At 36.6% G+C, this 13,527-nt stretch overlaps 1 protein-coding gene across 1 annotated transcript in view; it reads left to right on the top strand.

The window, feature by feature from the left end:
• Nucleotides 1–13,527, top strand: part of LOC115217982 (neprilysin-1) — a 391,622-nt gene that overhangs the window by 364,173 nt on the left and 13,922 nt on the right. The window lies entirely within an intron of this gene.

The raw sequence follows: 13,527 nt of genomic DNA, 5'->3' as shown, positions 1-13,527 counted from the left end.
CATTTTGGTTTTTAAACACCTACAGATTGTCTAAGTATACTAAAGATGGGAATATATATTTGTTGAAACAAAAGCACACTTTGTTGTTAGAAATACATTTTGTTAAATGTCAGCTGACGTGAAAATCAACGATAATTAGTTAATTAGTTAATTCGTCAACATTAATTTCGCAGAGATTCTGTTAATGAGTTCTAAAGTCAAAGAATCCAGAACATTTCTTGTGTAAGTTCACTTTCAAGAGAGATTACTACTATTACTACTACTACTACTACTACTACTACTACTACTACTACTACTACTACTACTACTACCACCACTACTACCATTACTAATACTACTACTACTACTACTACTACTACTACTACTACTACTTATAATTATAATTATAATGATAGCACGAAATCAAGAGAGCAGACTATATTTGGACGAAAACAGGTCACCAAATGTTAAGGAAGGATATCTTCAGAAATAAAAGACTCACAGATAGTGAAATAACTGCTAGTTCTACGGGGTTCGATATCTCTCGGTGCCGGTTCTTCAAACATATCATAGAAAACTCCCATTGCTATCATCCTTCGTTCTTCTCTATGTCTCATCTTTTCTTCCATCTGTCTCATCTTTTCTTCTGTATGTCCCATATTTTCTTCCGTGTGTCCATGTTTATTATTGAAATATCACTTCCAGTATCCAGTTTAATATGTATTCCATTTATTTTCACGTGCTGACTTTTGTTTATGCTGACAGCACTCTAGGATTTTTAACGTTTGACCTTTGTAATTTTATTTTGCAGTGTGAACTCCTGTAACCAATTCTTTTGCAACTGTAGCATTTTTGATGTTTAAATTAACAGTCTTTTCTGAAATATATTCCCCCACATCCATAACATGGTTTAGGACGTGGCGCTCTTTTTTGGTTGTACTTTTCCCGGTCGGTACATCTGTATTTTTGAGGAATCCTTTCCTTGAATTTTTTCAACATTGTGTTTCGGGTTAACCATCCTTTGGCATTCTACTGCCAGGGAGTGTATGGTTAGGTCTTGGTTTGCTTGTTCCAATTAAGAAAGAATTCTTACCCGAATTTCTGTATCTTCGCTTGCTGTAAGATCTTGTACGAAAATAAGACACTTGAACATCTCAGAGTTCTCTGAGTTTAAAACATACCAAGTGATGAGTAAGTCAATATGAAAGGTATAGAGAAAATGGCTAGGTACCCAGGACCAAGTTAATGACTTACAGAGACAAAGGAAAGTGCGGGTAAAATGTATCCCCGTAATTATAATTGCATTAGTAAGCATCCCTAAAGATTTGAACAGACGGATAGAGGAAATAGGCAAAAAACCTGAGGGCAAGGGTTTTGTTTTTTATAGAGACAAAATGCCAGATTTCTTCTAGAGGTGGGCATGAGTGGTGTGGGAGTGGGGATGGGGGTTCAAGGTTAATCTCTGAAATTGATTGAAATTTGCTTGAATGGTACTTTATTTTATTGACCTTGGCAGGAATAGTGTAACGCTATTCAAATAGTTCTCTCGCCGCACAGAATACACACACACACACACACATACACATACACACACACACGCACATGTATGTCTATGTGCACGTTTGCCTATGTACGCGCGTGTGTGTGTGTGTCGTGATTGAATGGTCATATTAAACCTGCAATGCATTGCTTAAATAACAATTTCTCAGGAAATCATTGTTTTGTTGTGTGTGTGTTTTCTGAATCGATCTCGTGGTGACCCAGCACTGTTATACGCAAGATATCTGTTAGAGTGGTACGTACTTCTATTGATTGCAATCAAAGGTATCATCAATACATTATCTCACATCTGTTTTACACAGGTGTGTGTACAAGTGATCTTCTGGCTTCACGTGGCGTTGATAGCTTATTGAATTCTATCAACTGTACATCATTTGTTCAGTTCATGGAAAAGATTCTGTGCGGCTGCTGCACTTATTAAATGCATTACAAATATATATTAACGATGGAGGCAGTATTCACAAAGACAAGGAATTATTTATCACCATTTGAACATGGCTGTTCTGTTAGAACAAGTTATACCGCGGTAGATACCACGAGAGAAACTCTCTTATTGGCTTCAAGTGCAAGTCGAGCGCCCATCATTGACAAAACCAAGGAAGGCTGAGATCACGTGATCTGGTGGTGTCGGTGCTGGACGTGGCGGAGATTTATCTGCCCGCTAGCGTTATAAACAAGGGCACATTTTGCACCAAAAGGGAAACTGAGGGTGCCTCCATTGGTATCTACCGTAGTATAGTTTCTTCTAACATACAATCGACATTTAAGTGGGCATAAATATTACCTCGCAATATGAATACTGTCTCTGTCTCTAATTCTATTTCTTTTAACAAGCTCACTGGCTAATCGCGACACCAGTACTGCTATTCTATATATCGCTGTTTAGGGGATGAGTCGCTGCTATTTCTAGCGGTCGTGTGTCCATCATTTACAAGGTCAAGGAAGGTCGAAGTTACGTGTTCTGTGGGTGGCGGGGATTTCTCTCCCCGCTAGCAATGTAAGTTAGAATGAATTTTCCACCAAAAGTCAATAAGAGAGTTTATCTCGTGGTATCTGTCGCAGTATAGATTGTTCCGAAGTTTAAGTGGCGATAAATATTAAGTGCATAACGTTTAAGGGGAGTTTCTATTAGGATAATTATACAAAAACAAACAAAAGACAAAAATCATTTCGCAATACAAAATAAGCGTTGCTAATTAGCATCATTTTAGAGATAGGGTTATGTTTAGTGTTGTGATATATCTTAGAAACAACGAACCGCCTGGCCTTGGTAGATAATTTTCGTTTATTTCTTATTTCCTAATTTCAAATATAATTCTTCGATGCCTGATCCAAACACATCTTTAATTTCTTAACATTTAAACTGGTCATATTCAGCCAAAATATTCTACTTGTTTTAAGTTCAAACTGGGCCACATTCAGGCCTTCACGTCTACCGTAAAGTGCCAGTCTAAAAGTACAGAATCACATCATCAAAATCTCAAAATTGCAAAATAATGTAGGATGAATTAAAAATGATGTGAATAAATAAGCTTCGCATTTGACAATAATCTGAAAGCGGAAGGGTTAAACAGAAGTTAGACTATAACCTCGTCCGTGGAATCGGCCTTCCATAATCTCACTTGTTAATCTCAGTTTCCTCAGCGTCAAGGGGTTAAACCTATGTAGCGGTGGCCATAATACAAGTCTTCTAGAGCGATCAACCTGGAACGGTCCTGTGCCTAAACCTTGTCTGTCGGTTGAGATGGAACAATTCGTGTTAGAGCCAAAGCCACAAAGAAACGAATGATTTTGGTTCCAATTCATTGATGAAAACCTAATATGTACAACGGTTTCTCCCACATGATAAAACAAAGCCACATAAGTTGAGACGATACAATATACACACATTCTGGAAAGCGAAATTATGATGGTCAACGCAGTTTTATTAACACAAGCGAAATGAAATAACTTCAATAACCATTACGTTCGGAATTATTGCATTCTAGTTTTTGTACATTTTTTAGCCTTTGCTCTACAGCGTCCTTTAGGCGATGTTGTTTCTCGCTTTTTCTGTCCCGGCGAATAATATTACAACAATGAAAGTAGATATAACCACAAAGTGACGATGAGAATTTATGATTTTTTGCTTTATATTTCTTTCAATAATTCATTATTGGAACATACTAATTCGTTGAGCTTTGAAGAAAATAAATAAATAATTTTATAACTGCATCCTAACAAACGTCACTAAGTAATTGTCTGGAGTAATCGCTGAAAGAAAATTTGTCTGATAAATATAAATATAAACGTTATTAGATATAACATAAAGTCCAATTAACATCAAAAGTAGGTATCTGTAATAGGCCGACAGAAATATGTTATTGGCTTCTGAGGTTGGACGCTGCGAGGACGAAAGTTTATTACAAACATTCATATAAAATTGCATCGCATCGTTTGCTGAATGATTACAAAACATTCAGCAGCTATGGTAAACAAAAAATGTAATTAAAAAGTTCCAGACGCAATTCCTGTTAGTTGCAGAGGAGAAGATAATATCGAATAACTGCCGCCACATAAATGGGTCTATCTTTCACACTGTCACACCGCATCCACGCACACAGACCTATATGCATACACATCACATATGGTTTTGTGTATATATATATATATATATATATATATATATAATATATATATATATATATATATATATATATATATATGCATATATATATACATATATATATATATATATATTATATATATATATATATATATAATATATATATATATATATATATATATATATATATATATACGTTTAAATATTTGTTGTGCAAGATTTTTTATGTGAAGTCGTGTGCTGAAACAGATATTGTTATATTTCGGAATGGTCATTTTGCCAGTTTAGCCATTAAAAACACACGCACTATATATATTTGGTGTTATTTTGCTTGAGTGTTATTTATTTTTTACATTAATCTTAATCTTATTTCGGCCAGAGTTCTTTCGTCACACTCCTGTGACCGCATCAGTGGTCCTTTGTTTTCTTCTTTCTTATTTGTGTCTCTCCTTACTAACCGTCAGCCATTTTGTATTTCTAGTATATGTCTTCATTTGCGCATGCTTATATCTCTATGTGCGTCTATGTTTATTTAGTGTGTGTGGGGGGGGGATGTCTGTAATATTTGTATCTTCTGTTTATATACATTCAAGTAATTTGTAATTTGTATTTTGTTTTTGTTGTTGTTGCTTTTGTTCTAATTTTGTTTATGTGTTTACATCCACCCATTATTATCATTACATATGCTTGTATGTATGTATGTATGTATGTATAACAACAATATTAGTAATAATAATAATAAATCTAATCGAAAAAAAAAAATATATATAGTTATTCATTTCTATTTGTTTATTTATCTGCGTATTTATTATGTTTTCGGGATCCTCTATCGTCCTATGTTGTGGTGTGTGCTATTGCTCCATTCTAGTTTTCTATTCAGGCTAGGTTTATTTTCTATTATATGTGTAGCTTCTGTAATTTGTCTAATTGTTGCATCTGTTCTATGTGTGGACAATATCTTAATTTCTATGTTATTGATTGATTCCCCGTGTTCCTGTTCGGCGTGTTGGTACAGAATCAATGAGCTTTTACCTTCCTTGATTTGTCTCCAATGATCATTTACCCGCTCTCCTATGCTTCTTGCCGTTTCCCCTACGTATGTCGTTGTCTTGTTACTGCATCGTCCCTCTATACATTTTATACTATAGACTACATTTCTGGCTTTACAGTTTGTTTGTTGGCTAAATCTACATACAGTACAGTACTTATCCGTACAGGGGGTTCTACTAAAAGGATAGGTTCTACCAATTATAGATTTGATAGTGTTGCCTGGCTTTTCAACAACCTTAATTCTTAGCTTAAGTTTATCTAGGGTCCTTCTAAAGCGGTACGCCAGTTCACCTTCAGGGGTGGTGTCAACGAACATGACACTCTGGTATTTATGGCTATCATACCAAGAGTTGGCCTTCCCTATTTTCTTTTTTTTTTTGTCCTTTCTATAGTGTTCCATGACTTGTTCCTATAGAGTGGGCAAATCCCATTCATATCATTACATAATATATTATCAAATTTCTTCATGGCTCCTATGTATACTCTGATCCTTTCTTTATGGCTGTAGCCTGAGAACTGCATGCGGTGAATGAAATACTGAATGTGTCTCTTTAATTCTGTAGGCTCGCACATGCGTGACACATTTCTCATTATTCTGACGAGGTCTGCCATCAAAATATTGAATTTGGCATTGCCCGCAATGGCTGAGTTCCGGTGGATCAGGTATTTTGAGGCCATAGGTTTGGCATAGTATGAATGAAGGACTTGGGTTTTATTATTCACAATTTCTAGCCAGAGTTCAGTGTCTAGTACTGGTAGTCTATGGTTGGAGTGTTTAGTGGGGTAGTCTATTGTGACCTAACACTCTGGTGGATGGAGTTAGCTATTTGCTGGATGCTCTCCATAGTATTAGTTTCTATTATTATATCAACATTACTCTCTTGTGGGGGTGCCTTTACCACTATGTTGATATCATCAACATAGCGAGAGTACATGTTTACGAGTATGGATTTCTGCAGTAGGCGTTCTTTAAGCCTTCTGTCCCACCATATCATGAAACGGTTGGCCACATCACCAGCGATACTAACACCGATGGCTGCCCCCTCGTCCTGGGCATATATTTTATTATTAAATTTAAACATGTGGCCTTTTAGGGTAACTCTTATACTAGCTCCTATTGCATGTGCGATCATTTTCTTTACCTGATGGACATTTGCGGGGCTCCGTATGACTCTGGTCCATCCGCGCCAATCTTTCTATATGTGTCTTCCTAGCCATATAAGTAATTGTAGGCGGTCTACCTCTTAAACATCTACTGGAGCAGAAACTACTAAGATTATGTTTATCTAAGTATTCATTATTACAAGTTGGTCTAAGTAGGAGGCCCAGTTCTTCTGTGTTCACATTACAGAACTCCACTTGGCTTTCGTTGATCATCTCCACGCACTTCTCCACTGCAAAATCTACGTCAATCGATGGGTATAGGGATACCACATCCATGCTACCTACTATACATCCTGTCAAGTCACAAGTTTTGTTACAGTCACTGATCCTGCTGAGGAGATCTTCTGTGCTGTCACACACATCAGGTGACATCCTGATTATAGGGCGTATGATCATTGAGAGGAAGTAGGAGATTCTGTAATTGCTAGCGATATTCGCTCCACAGACTGGTCTGGTTGGTGGTCCTGCTATAGGGTCAGTAAAAACTTTATGGTCCTTGCGAAGTCCATACAGTGCCGGGATATCATTGTTCCAGGCTTGGAAATTCTTTGCAGTACGTTTCTGGGGTCCCAGAACAATTGTCCCCATCATCATGTGGGCATTGAGGACCTTTTCTCTCTCCTCATGCGCTTGTACAGTTGTTACTTTTGTATTGGCGATATGAGGTTGCATTGCCTGGGTGTAGTTCGGTAAGCTGTCTATTGACATCCTGCCGGACTTATCTGTGGGAAGGCATATCACCTCTCCGTTCCTCGTGCGCTGAATGAGCTTCTGTAGGCCACATGCAGGTTTAATCCCTAGTTGTTGGGCATCTGTCTTATTCTGTCTCTGTCTCTTAATGTATAATCCTAAAATCTGCCTACAGAAGCTCATTCAGCGCACGAGGAACGGAGAGGTGATATGCCGAAATAAGATTAAGATTAATGTAAAAAATAAATAACACTGAAGCAAATAACACCAAATATATAGTGCGTGTGTTTTTATTGGCTAAACTGGCAAAATGACCATTCCGAAATATATATATATACATACATACATACATATATTATATCTACATACATACATATATATATATATATAATATATATATATATATATATATATATATAGATATATATATATATATATATATATATATACAGATAGATAGATGTACATATAAGCATATATATATGTACATGTACATGTATAAATATTTACTTACATGCAAATATATATATATATGATATATGATATATATCTTATATATATATACACACACACACACACATATATATATATAGGAAGTAGTACGCCCATCAAGTTCCACCACTAACGTTAAAGTTCAAGAAGCTCGAGAGATGGTTGTGGCGAAACAAGTTAGCATGAATGACAAGCTGTGTTCTCTGACTGACTATCTGCCTGACTGCCTGTTTAGCTCTTTGTCTGTGTATCTTTCTATCTGTCTGTCTGTCTGTCTGCTTGTCTCAGTAAGAGAGGTGGAGTGTTGTGAAAGACCCAGCAGGGACGCGGGCGTACCGGAAACGATGGCAGGCTACGCAAGAGACAAGTCACCAAGCTTGGATGGTCTGCCCTACGAACTTTATTGTCACATCCCAGACTTGTTTGGAGACGCCTTGGCAGCTGTCTACTGCAACTGGCAGCAAAATGGGAGTATCCCCGTCTCTGTAAAGCGAGGAGCCGTAGCACTGCTAAAGAAAGATCCAAACAAGGGGAACGTAGTAGATAATTTCAGGCCCATCACTCTTCTCAACGCAGACTTGAACGTTGTGGCCAAGGTGCTAGCTGAAGTTGGCGCTTGTCACCGAGAAACTAGTCGACAAGGCGCAAACGAGCGCCGTGCCAGGTGGGAGTATCCATGACAACCTCCATCTGATCCGCTACATCATAGACAGAGTAGTTAAGGAACATGGAATGGGTGGGCCGCTGATCAATTTGGATCAATCACTACTTGGAGGCTGTCCTTAGAGCGTCTGGTTTCGGTCCCATCTTCCGCGGTTAGATCGTTGCCTTATACTGCGGCATCCACTCGGTAGTTCGCGTAAATGGTCTTCTATCCAGACCATTTAACATCATGCGTTCGGTTCGTCAAGGATGTCCCCTCTCGTCGCTTCTGTATATACTGTCGCTTGAGCCAGTACTGCGGAAGCTGGCGACGCTGAGGGGCATCTCACAAGAGCTGGGATGCGGGAGGAACGTGTCTGTATACGCGGACGACGTCACTGTCAGCTAAAACAGTCTGTAGTTCTTGTAGTGATAATGGTGGAGGATATCGACCCCTTACCTGTTTTTCTAAAATGCACCATAAATGTTCTGAACAATTGTGATCTGGGGACTGTGGTGGCCAGATACGATGTTCAACTTCACTTGAATGTTCCACGTGCTATTGAGTAACAACTTTAGCTGTGTGAATTGGTTCATTATCACCCTGAAAGATTGCGCTTCCCTCCGGCAACAGTTCCCCATCCATAGGATGAATTTGATCAGATAAAATACTTAAATAGTCTAGACTATTAATTATGCCATGAAGGGAACCACTGGGCCGGCGGATTTCCAAGTTATACATCATAACAAATGCTCCGCCATGTTTAACAGTTAGAAGAAGACAGTTGGGGTCGAATGTTTCTTTTGGATGTTTCCACACGTATACTCGGCCGGTAGTCGGAAATAAGGTAAAGGATGACTCGTCCGAGAAAATAACATTCTTCCGCTACTCCATGGACAAATTCTGTAGGTTTTTACTCCACTCTAAACGCTTTGCGACGTTTGTTTTTGAAATTAGTGGTTTTCTGATTGCAGCCCTCCCATGAAATCCAGCTTTGTGCAGCTCCCAGCGAACAGTCTTTGTGGAAACTGGGTTCTCAATGTAGTCATTTGGTTCTGCAGTAATTTTGCGAGGTTTACTTTTGTGATACTTTCTAACAATACGCATAAGAGTCCAACGGTCCCTGTCTGAAAGTTTTGACTTTCTTCCGTAGTTTTGTTTCGAAGATGAGGTATTTCCCTCTTTCCCAAAGGCTGTCATTACTTTCGAGACGATACTTCGGTTGTTTTCGTTACGTTAGCGCCTGCTATACGGGCACCAACAATTTTACCTCTTTGAAACTTCGAAAGATCTGTCGTTTCAAGGAATTTTAATTACCTTTTTCTGATGATATCTGAAAAGAAACAACAATTTTAGCAAAACATATTAAGCAACGCTAATAATAAATTTAAAAAAGCACAAAAGTAACAAGCTTTTGTCAGTTTTATAGATTTTTCAAAATTATGATAGTACGATGCTAGGTGTTTCCATTATTTCGTCCAACCCCTGTATATTATATATATATAAAGAGGAGAGAAAATATAAAGAGCGGTGAGCTGGTAGAATCGTTAGAGCACCTGGCAAAATGTTTAGCGGTGTTTAATCCGACCATACTGAGTTGAAATTCTTCCATGGTTCACTTTGACTTCCAACCTGTCGGGATCGATAAAATAAGCACCAGTGGAGCATCCTGGTCAACGACATAATCAATTTACTCCTCTCACGAACTTGCTGGCTTTATGCCAACATTTGAAACCAATATATATATACATATATATATATATATATATATATATATATATATATATATATATATATATACAATTTTTCTACCCCCTCTCCTCATCAACCTTCTTCTTCTTCTACCCTACCAGAATTCACAACGACCTCGAACACACAAGTGCAAACAAGGGAGACAGAGAAAGGCAGAATGTCACTTATACTTGAACACTATACAAATATTCCTTTAAAAAAACTTTTCTTTTAATTTTTCTAAATTTAATTATTTAATCGTTACAGTTGAAAAGTTCTCAAAATGACCGAAACCGGTACTGAAATGTTCTTTATAAAATTATTTTAGCATTGTTTTTTCATATACATATATATATATATATATATGTATATAAATATAACAATTTAGGAGTGACCCTAACGGGTCATTCGTCCACCAGAAAGAGCAGCCATAACTCACACCGCCAAGTAGTAGTAATTCAGAAATTAGGTGAAAATTTAAAAACATTTACCCTAATTCATCTTTTAGACGTTGCAACGTTTCTGTGTCATTAATGATTAAATTAGCTTAATTAAATTAAATTAAGCTAATCTACCATAGGTTACACTTCATCAGTAAAAAACCTGGGAGAGACAAATATACACGAGGCGTCTGTATCGATGCCTACGGAATATCTGTCTTAAAATTTTCAAGACTGACGTATTCGCGCCAAACTTATCAGCAGTAAATATAAACTGCCGATTCAATCTCAGCTTAATTTAATTTAATTAAGCTAATTTAATCATTAATGACACAGAAACGTTGCAACGTCTAAAAGATGAATTAGGGTAAATGTTTTTAAATTTTCACCTAATTTCTGAATTACTACTACTTGGCGGTGTGAGTTATGGCTGCTCTTTCTGGTGGACGAATGACCCGTTAGGGTCACTCCTAAATTGTTATATTTATATATTTAGTCGATGACTATTTTCTCTTTTCCACCAGGCCGCTGGTAGCGATAAATTTCTATTGAATTTTTTTTTGCTACCCTAAATTGACTAATTGATAATTTTCTGAATAATTCTGAGATTTAATCGGCAGTTTATATTTACTGCTGATAAGTTTGGCGCGAATACGTCAGTCTTGAAAATTTTAAGACAGATATTCCGTAGGCATCGATACAGACGCCTCGTGTATATTTGTCTCTCCCAGGTTTTTTACTGATGAAGTGTAACCTATGGTAGATTAGCTTAATTTAATTTAATTAAGCTAATTTAATCATTAATGACACAGAACGTTGCAACGTCTAAAAGATGAATTAGGGTAAATGTTTTTAAATTTTCACCTAATTTCTGAATACTACTACTTGGCGGTGTGAGTTATGGCTGCTCTTTCTGGTGGACGAATGACCCGTTAGGGTCACTCCTAAATTGTTATATTTATATATTTAGTCGATGACTATTTTCTCTTTTCCACCAGGCCGCTGGTAGCGATAAATTTCTATTGAATTTTTTTTTGGTACCCTAAATTGACTAATTGAAAACTATATATGTATATATATATATATAATATATATATATATATATATATATATATATATATATATATATATATATATATATATATATATATGTGTATGTATGTTTGTATTTATGTGTGTGTGTGTGTGTATTTATATATATATATATATATGTGTATGTACATATATAATATGTACATACACACGCACACACACACACACACGTACACGCATATTGAGATTCCTATTGAATACCAATTCCCTTTATGTTGCAACCTGGTCCCTTATCAAATCCCGCGAGCCATTTAATTAATTTATTTATTTAGTTTACGACATCTCTTTCACCCACCTACCCCCGTAATGCTGCCAGTTTGATAATGTTGGATATTGTTGATTATTTTCTTTTTGCAATAGAGACGTTCTTTCCATATTCCAGCATCAACTCTGTTTTTGCATTGACGCACTCAAATTACAGTCCAAAAGAAAATGTGATGACTAATTATTATTATTATTATAGATGTCTTACATTGGCTCCGGGACAAATAGAAGGGAGAGATCGATTTTATTCAATGGATTATCAATAAAATACTCAAACAATAAATAAAATGAAAGGGGAGAAGTTCCCTTCAAACAACGGCTCAGTAACCTTCCTAAAATTCTTGCTCATCATCATCATCATCATCATCATCATTTCATTATTATCATTATTATTATTATTATTATTATTATTATTATTATTATTATTATTATTATTATTAAAATGTCTGGATGTACTCAATTTAGCTATCTGTGAGAAATACTTGGCAAAATCGACTGCGGCAAGATTTTAAATGAAACTGATTAAACAGAGGAAGACATTTAGTCGAACATTATAACTATTCTGCCATCCGGGGACTTCCAGAATAATTAATAGTATTAATAATTAGCTATTGATAATGAAGTAGTTAAAGTTTTGCATATTAGAACCAGAAGAGAAAAAACATGTTCTACGGAATAGACTTTTGCTTAATCGTTATAGTTTAGACATTGAGAATGTGGTTGTAACAGAAATTCCCAGAACAACTAGCAAGCGATTTCAACTTCTGAATGATCTGCTACGCCTTATTTCAACCTGCTTTTAATAAATCGATGCCAAGACAGGAGAGAATGCATCCATTAAACTAAATTTACTTGCATACGAAATTTACGATATCGAGAAGATCATTTTGCTAGTCACAGAACACATTACTAAAGCTTAACTTGGAATTTCTATTAAGATTACATCTCAACATTTTGTATATTGATGGCGATTTGTAATCATTGAAGCGAAAACCATGCATAGGAACAGGAATAATGCTTAGAACATGTTTACTGGAAGTTTCTATTGAAGTTCAATTTGTTTTGTTGTGAACATCAGGAGTAAAACATGAATAAATTAATATACAAGTTGCATTTCTTATCATCGGGATTTGGAGTTCGCATTAGCGGAGTCAATGGCGATTTTCGTCCGGCAATTAAGAAACTGGCGAAAGTATTGAGACCAACACATTTAAGGTATTCCTCGTTAGTTTATGTCTGTCTCGGTAGATAAAAGAAGACTGATGTCTCGAGGTGATGGTTCTATCTTTGACTTCATCGAAGACTATTTTCTTATCGTTTAGATCAGCCCCAGTCTATGTCCGTTCGTCCTCTTCATCCATTAAATGGTTCCCATTGCATTGGATTTATTTTGCGCCCTTTTCTTTGTCTTGTAGCGCTCATTCTTCTCATTCTTTCATGCTCTTGTTTGATAAGGCTGGGGTCATCCCAAGTTAGTGGTCCCAGAGACGTCATCATGCGTAGAGCCGACCAGGTCAAGATGATGTTGAGCCTCTGGAGATCTTCCCATTGAAGTTCCTATTATTTGATGTTGTCAGAGTGAAATTGACTCAACGATGTTTAAGATGAACCGGTCTATAATAAATTTTTGACGGAGCCATTTTGGGGCGTGTGAAGAGTGAAAGATTTTGGCCCCATTTCGTTAACTGCAAAACCATTGTTCATCCTGGCAAAATCCGAAAGGAAATAAATCCTCTTTCCCCTCTGAGACCTACAGAATGAAGATTTCCTGCAAACCACTTGGGCTACAAAAACATTGATGGAAGATTTGAAAGACA

The sequence above is a fragment of the Octopus sinensis genome, linkage group LG12 (assembly GCF_006345805.1).
Source record: "Octopus sinensis linkage group LG12, ASM634580v1, whole genome shotgun sequence".
NCBI lineage: Eukaryota > Metazoa > Mollusca > Cephalopoda > Octopoda > Octopodidae > Octopus > Octopus sinensis.
The sequence above is the reverse complement of the archived record's forward strand: the minus strand, read 5'-3'. Positions and strand labels throughout refer to the sequence as shown.